Source organism: Aplysia californica, unplaced genomic scaffold (genome assembly GCF_000002075.1).
Source record: "Aplysia californica isolate F4 #8 unplaced genomic scaffold, AplCal3.0 scaffold00111, whole genome shotgun sequence".
In the NCBI taxonomy this organism is placed as follows: domain Eukaryota; kingdom Metazoa; phylum Mollusca; class Gastropoda; order Aplysiida; family Aplysiidae; genus Aplysia; species Aplysia californica.
The window spans coordinates 318,443-325,822 of NW_004797381.1; the positions used below are offsets into that span (position 1 = coordinate 318,443).

A 7,380-nucleotide genomic window follows, 5' to 3' on the forward strand; every position below is an offset into this window, starting at 1 on the left:
GCCTAAAACATTATATTCATGATATCAAATGTTCTTTCTTTTCTGAATATTGTGGTTGGAAATGCAAGTTATACCCATCCTTTTATGCCAAAAATGTTAACGTATGGATTTATAAATGTTCAACTTGCTGTCACAAAATATGCAGTTAGAGTTAATTACTAATTTGTTGCTGGCACACATTCTGTCTCCTCTTCTTTCTCTGTGGTTCCGGCCAACTGACTCACGCTCAAGAGCCCCTCCCCCTCCCCATCTTCTCCCACAAGTCCCCCTCCCCAACATCCCCGCCCGCTTACAATGTACACACGCCTTCAATCTCTCGACGCGACGTAACAGTATGATTTGTGAGTGCGCGTGTGTTTGTTTGCTTGCTTGTTTGTTTGTATGAGAGAGAGAGAGAGAGAGAGAGAGAGAGAGAGAGAGAGAGAGAAATAGAGAGAGAGAGAGAGAGAGAGAGAGAGAGATCCTCTCACTCTTGAGCTACTTTGGACCGGCACTCCATCGCTCGCTCGCTCACTCACTCACCCATTTCGCCACTCGCGCGCTCTCTCACTCCCATCCACCTTTCTCCCTCACAGTGATTCTGACTAGACAGACAGTTGACTGAGCCTAACAGGCGATTGCTTGGTCTAGATCTACTTGCCAGTGTTTTTGCTGGGAGAAGATTCTGCGCTGCGAATTTCTTTCCTGTTAGCGGACTATCATTGATTTGGTGAGTAGTTTCGAGATGTTCTCTTAGATGTAGATATCTAGATCCAGGTTGGTTTTTTTTCAAAATAATATTATCTAGATTGTAGATCTAGATATCTAGAATCTAGAATCTATATCTAGTTCTTTGTATGTCTAGCTTCAGGTTAACAGAAATGATATTAAAACGAAACCAGACCACAAAGAAAGATGCTTGGACTGAAAGTTTGGAAAGCTTTAACAACTGACCATCTGAACGTGGATATGTCTTTAGATCTATATATTTTCCGATGTCGATATGATTGTATTAATACTAGATCTAGTCTAGATCTAGATTAGATCTAGATCTAGCGTAGACAACAAGAAGTAAGTTCCGTTTTCTGGGGCGGGCGTTGGGATTCTCCAGGCTCACTGTGGGCAGGCAATTATTATTGTTCATCATCACTCGTGAACATCGGCGCGTGATGTTTACTTTGTGTAACGCTTGTGCGTTCTATCTTTACTTCTCTCTCCTTTCTTCTTTACACTGCGTCAAATGCCCCCCCCCCCCCCTCTTTATTAGTGACAAAGTTTGTGTCAAGTACAGTTCGAAATTATAATCAGATTAACAAAAATAAGGCCAAATGTTAGAATCCAGTACGAAATACGCAAGTACCAATGTCACTCAAAAGGTGCCTGCCGTTTGTAGAAAATTCCTGAGATAAAGTGAGATTAGATAAAGTGGAGACGAGCTACAGTTTGCGAGCAAGGCACGAGCGGCCTGACTCAGGAGGAAAATTCACTGGCATAGCAGTGAGTACTCGTACTCGTCACCAAAAGACACTGTCCTAAATCACAGCTGCGATGGGGATGAGATGGATGGAGAGAGAGAGAGAGAGAGAGAGAGAGAGAGAGAGAGAGAGAGAGAGAGAGAGAGAGAGAGAGAGAGATCAGGAGATGAAGGAGAGAGGGAGAGAGAGAGAGAGAGAGAGGGAGGGGGAGGGGAGTGTTTTTGTACCATTTATCAAAGGTAGGTTTCGTCGCTCCGGCTCAAAGGTTATCAGCTTTGCCAAGCAAACAACAGGGATGGAGCGAGTGGAGTTCCGAATCCGGACGGTCGTTAAAATAGTTTCCCTGACAGTGATAGTGATAGTACAGCAGAGCAAGAAGGGTATACTAGATCTAGTCCAGACAGTGATGATTGCTGTTTTGTTTCAGTGTGAGTCCGAGTGAGTAATGTGTGGTATTTAACGAAAAGATGTTGATCTAGATATAGATGTTGTGAGAGTCAGATAGTCAGGGAGTCATGTCGTGACTCAGAGTGCAGGTGTTGTTACGGGTTACGACTGTCAACTTAGCTATCTCCGTAAGACTTTGCAAGTGTTCCTTCTGTCGATCTCCCCGGGTCCACAATAATTTCCGAGCCAAAATAGTGAGAGACGCCCCGGTTTTGGCCCCTACCTTACCCCTATTCATGCACTCCTACACCCTGGCCTATACATCTACACATCTACACCCATACACCCCCATACTCTTGCACCCTTACCCCTACCTCTAACCTTACCCCTAACCCTTGAAGTTACTTCTATCGATGTTCTAGCACTCTCTCTTGGCAATAACGATATTCTGATAACTTATTGTACTTTGTGCCAAGGTGGACCTTTTAACTCTTTCGTACAGACCTTGAAACAGGTTTGAAAAAGGATGTAAACTCACATCTCTTCTGTTAGACTGTTACCTGGCGGTATATGTGAAAACTGTGAAATGATGTAATAAGAAAGACATGTTATTTGAAACGCCTCTAAACTGCAAGTTTGTTAACAAATCATGTTAGCAGGCCCGTGGGCTGCTTTAGTAAGTCTCTCAAAGACATCAGGTTCGAATTGTGCTTAACATTAGGCCTATCTTCACGCCATCTCGCCCCCTGCCCCCACCCCCCCCCCCCCCTCCCCCCCCCCCTTTTTTGTCCCTTCTTTCTATCCTCCGTACACATTACATGCGCCCATGTGTTGATCGTTTGCGCTGGAATCCGCCGGCCCATCCTGTGCATGTTGTCTGTTTTCCCACGTACTCCAATTCTTATTTTGTCATTTTCCCTCCTTCTTCTTCTTCTCCTTCTCCTCCTCCCTTCCTCTTTCCCCTCTGCTACTTCTCTTCCTCCTCCACCTCCTCCTTTTAATTACTGTCTTACTTCAATAAAGCGCGCATGTATCGAGCGCGTGTGTGTATGTCTGTGTACGTGTGCTGTGTGTATGTGCTTGTGTATTTATTTGTTTGCACGAGTGTATGTGTCTGCCTGTGTTTCCACGGGTCTTTTTGTATATTAGGTATTTTCCCTAAAAGTGCTCAGTAGCACATTTTGTTGAACGGACTCACATCACACTAGTAACAAAAACAGTGTGATGTCCAGTACTTTATGCCATTCGCCCATCGCTGTCCATATTCTTTATAATTAACCTATACTCCCTTTCACCGGTGATTTTTCACCTTTCCCTTTTTCGTAACCAAGAAAGGCCTAGGAAGATCTGGAGAGCGGAATGGGGAAAAAGGGGGGTGGGGGGGGGGGGGGATGAGAGACCAGAGAGAATGGGAGACGTAGTCAAGAAAGACAGAGAAAAGAGAGATCACTTTCCAGGGTGCACTGCAGAGTAGCAGCCTTGCTTATTTATCAGTGTCCGTATCAGACACTCCCTTTCATCTTTCGTGAGGACTTCCTCCCCCTCTCTCTCTCGCTCTCTCTCTCTCTCTCTCTCTCTCTCTCTCTCTCTCTCTCTCTCTCTCTCTTTCTCTCTCTCTCTCTCTCTATCTCTCCGTCTTTATTTACAAAACATCCAACGAACAAAAGATAAGGAAGTGAGTCGGATCTATTGTACTCCTCGATTCGTGGTGCGCGCCTGCCCTCTTGTTTCTCGATCAAATGGTTCTGTATTTTCACCTGCGCAGATGTGATGAATATCCCAGAGGTCAAGAGGCAAGGTGTGGACAGATATGGGCAGATTCGTTTCATAGTCAGGAAACCACCAGGTCTACTGCTGTTTGACCGTACTTGAGGCGGAATTCCTGAAAGATATGTTTCTTTTTCTTTGGTAAAAGGGAATTTTGCCCCAGTCGTAATGCAAACCGGACTTGACAAATTAATGTGTGTACGGTATGCAATAAAAGGAACAAAATAGAGTTGAGTTATTGCTATTGTGTAGAAAGATAAAGGTAATGGGAAAGACAGGCCGGGGAAGACAGAGAACAATACACACTGGTGGCCTGAACAGCTTTATAACGAACAATATAATTAAAACAAAACTGAGCTCAGGAAAAATAACTACCGGAAGGAATGGGGTACTGTGATCGCCAATGTCTCCTCTACACACCTGAGAAAGAAGAAGATCTAATAGAACAGAGCGGAGGGTTGTAACAGATCACTACCTTAGAATTATTACAAAGTTCTCTCTGACATTTTTGGCCGGTTCGAGTTAGATCTATTAAGACCATGAGGTCAGAAACCAAATGCCTTGCCTGTCTGCTCTATCAAAATAGTAAGATTATTCGGAGTCGTTATCAAGGTAGTCAAAGTATTACATTCGTAAAAGCTTAGCCTTAATATGAAACTCAACATTTTAAACGTTTGATTCTTCAAAACTAGGTACTGAGCAGACAGAACTTTGTAATTCTGTGTTAGCGAGATGCCATATGCTCTTAATCGGGGATGGACGTTAATGCGAAGACATTTTAGGGTTAATCCACGTCATGGAAAAAGGGAGTTAAACTCGTAGCTCAAATTGAAACCCTTTCATGATTCATTAACGTCCTTCACGTTCAGAGTGAAGGTGGAAGGAAAGCTGACGTCACCGTAATTCTAGTCTAAATTATGTCGAAATGGGCGTGAAAGTTAAGAGTACAGTCCGTGTGTGTAAAACTCGTCAGCGTAAGGCATGAAACGTTCGCCTTATCTCCCCTCAGCATCTAGCCCATCTCTTCCTCGCTACTGGGACGCACCTCGTGCTCCTGAGAATGACGTAAGTCATGAGTTTTTTTTTTAAAAAGGAAAAGAATTTCACGTACTTTCTTATCTGGCCGAACGCCCGTGGGTCCCGCACCCCACCCCCCTCTGCCCCCTCCCCTACTCTACGCAGATTCCAGATCACGGCAGGCCCAGTGCCAAAACATTCTATTTTCTCAAACCTACGCGGGAAGTTTTGCACGAGTAATAATAAATGTTTTGCCACAATAACATGTTTCCTTTCAACATTTTGGTTCAGGCGCTCCCTAAAGGTTTCACGTAGAGTGAGAGGAACCCGTCACCTCACGTGCTTCCTCTGTAGTCTCAGAACCAAAAGTAAGGTATAAGCACAGACTCTCTGGTATAAGTATATATGGGTGTTTGGCGGGTGCTCTGCTGTGGTTGGCTCCTTTTATCTCCCATCCTTTCTTTTTTGTGTTTGTTACTTTCTTGTGACACCTCTAATCTTCGGCACGTGGGTGGTTGGCGGGTGCTCTGGTATGGTTTGCTCCATCTTTCCTGTCAAACATCCATCGTCCTTATCTCTCCTTCTTTTTGTGTTTGTTTCTCTCTTGTAACACCCAAAATCCTCGGCACTTATATGACCTTATTTCGTCCCAAGTGCCATAAAACTCTTACTAAAACGAAATCTTCGGCATCTATATGACCTAACTGTGTTGCAAGTGCGTAAAACGCTTACTCAAACGAAAAAAGCAGAACCCCTCCTCAATGCCTTAACGCCTCACGACGATCTCAGCCTACAGTTTCCTGTGCCGGTGAGACTTGACTGCAACCCCACCGTACCCCCCTCCTCACTATGACCACGGATCCTTCCACTTCTCAATGAATTAATACATTCCAACAATTGGATTAGGTTTGGACGGAAGGGTCAGGTCAACTTTACTTTTACTCATTTTCATCTGAACATCTTCACACGACGCTGAACAAAAATCTGTTTATATTTATTATGGTTTAATATGATTGGGTTTTTTTCGATGCCCGTAAGAATGTGTATGCTTATTTTTTATACTGAACAGAGCCAAGTGGTAGTGAAAACTCTCCGGGCAATGAAGACTGAAATACACCCTGTTTGCGATTTGAACCTATATTCTATGTCGTCGGCAGCGAAGCTCATTGTAAACTTGGACTGTCCTGTTCTCCCTCTAGGGAGGGGTGTAACCTAGCTCGTTATGGTGGAAATCGACCAGAATTTTCCAGACACATGGCCTATTACTAAGGTCTTTTGTCATAGGTTTAATTTAAATACTGTACGGTGATTTTCGGACCAAGCGGGGCCGCCACATTAAAATTCAACGTCCATCTCTAGTAGGGCCAAACCAAATGGGTAAAGAGTCTTTAAAGCTTCCCAAAACAACCCAAAGTTCAAACCGCCTTGATGCATGGGGATTCAAATCAGGGCAATGTGCTCGGAAATCCTTCATATCACCAACTGAGGTAAAGACGTGATCATTACATACTTAGGTCCATTCAAACAAAGTTGTTGGAGATTTTTTGTTGTTGTTGTGGGTAACGTGTTTTACGGCGCTCGCAACAGCATTAAGGTCATATGAGCGCGCGGGAAACATTAAACATTTTCAGTTGGTAGGAAATTTTGAATTTTGCCCTGGTGGCGGCCGATGCCTACTCTTATCGATTTTGAACCACCAAGGGATCTTTAACTTGCGCAACTTGGAGATTTTTCTCCCTTATCCGAGAAGGCTAGGCGTTAGATCTTACTACCATAAGATCAGGGGTGTGGCTGAAAGACAGCAGTAAGGAGGAGCCAAGGAGTAGTAGTTGAAAGGCTGCATCCAGAAAGAGTCAGGAGCCCAGGGGAGGAGGCAAAGGGGGTGAGGGGGTTGGGGAAGAAAGTGGAGATGAAAGCAGACGACAGAACATTGTTAGAGAGCAGGAAAGGAAGTGAAAGGAGAAAATTGTAGAGAGAAGAAAATTTTCCCTCGCTTTCCGGATTCGAACCCTGGACCCATTGAATGAGAGGCGAACACCGTCACCTCTCGACCACGAGAGCGTTGTTGGAGAGTAGAAATGAGGATAGTTACAACGCGATTATCTTCTTGATTTGTTTCGGTTACTTGCTTTGACGTCTGTGGCGTAGCGATAAGGCGCTTCGCTGTCTCACACAGGAGACCCTAGTTCGATTCCCGATGGAGAGACATTCTTATCGAGTATCTCGGGTCTTTCTGCTGGGATGTTGTATCCCTCACAGCTCGGGTTTTCATTGACAGACAAGATCGGAAGCGTGCCTCTTAAATGATCTAAATTGTGTCGATTTGAGTGGGGGAGGTAAAAACACTTTTTAAAAATCAGTTGCTTCCGACTTGCTGCTACATTTTTGTGTTGATAGACCGTTTTGGCATAGGGTGAGCGGGTTTCTGCCTCCCCCAACTCACGCGCGAAATGTCGCGTGCCAAGTGCGTTATGTCGCTCGCTAGTGGAGTGAGTAAATGCTTCACTCCCGTTCACACCGGTATACCTTCGCGTGTCTTATCATTTAAAGTTCATAAAGTTTTGTTTTTTATGTGCTTTGTGGTCTTGCATATTTATTTGCTCCTGGAGTAAAAGGCTTGGGAGTGTGCGTGGCGTGGAAGCGTGAACTCTTGGATGTGTGTTGTTTGTTGTATGTTCTCCGAATGTCTCTTCTCTATCCTATTTCTCTCTCTCTCTCTCTCTCTCTCTCTCTCTCTCTCTCTCTCTCTCTCTCT

The 7,380-nt window shown here is 44.4% G+C and overlaps 1 protein-coding gene across 1 annotated transcript in view; it reads left to right on the forward strand.

Moving 5' to 3' along the window:
• Positions 1–502: 502 nt before the first annotated feature.
• LOC101856880 (testin) overlaps positions 503–7,380 on the forward strand; it is a gene marked incomplete at its 3' end in the record, with an annotated part of 67,338 nt that continues 60,460 nt past the window's right edge. The window contains 1 exon segment of the mRNA XM_013081015.2: positions 503–709.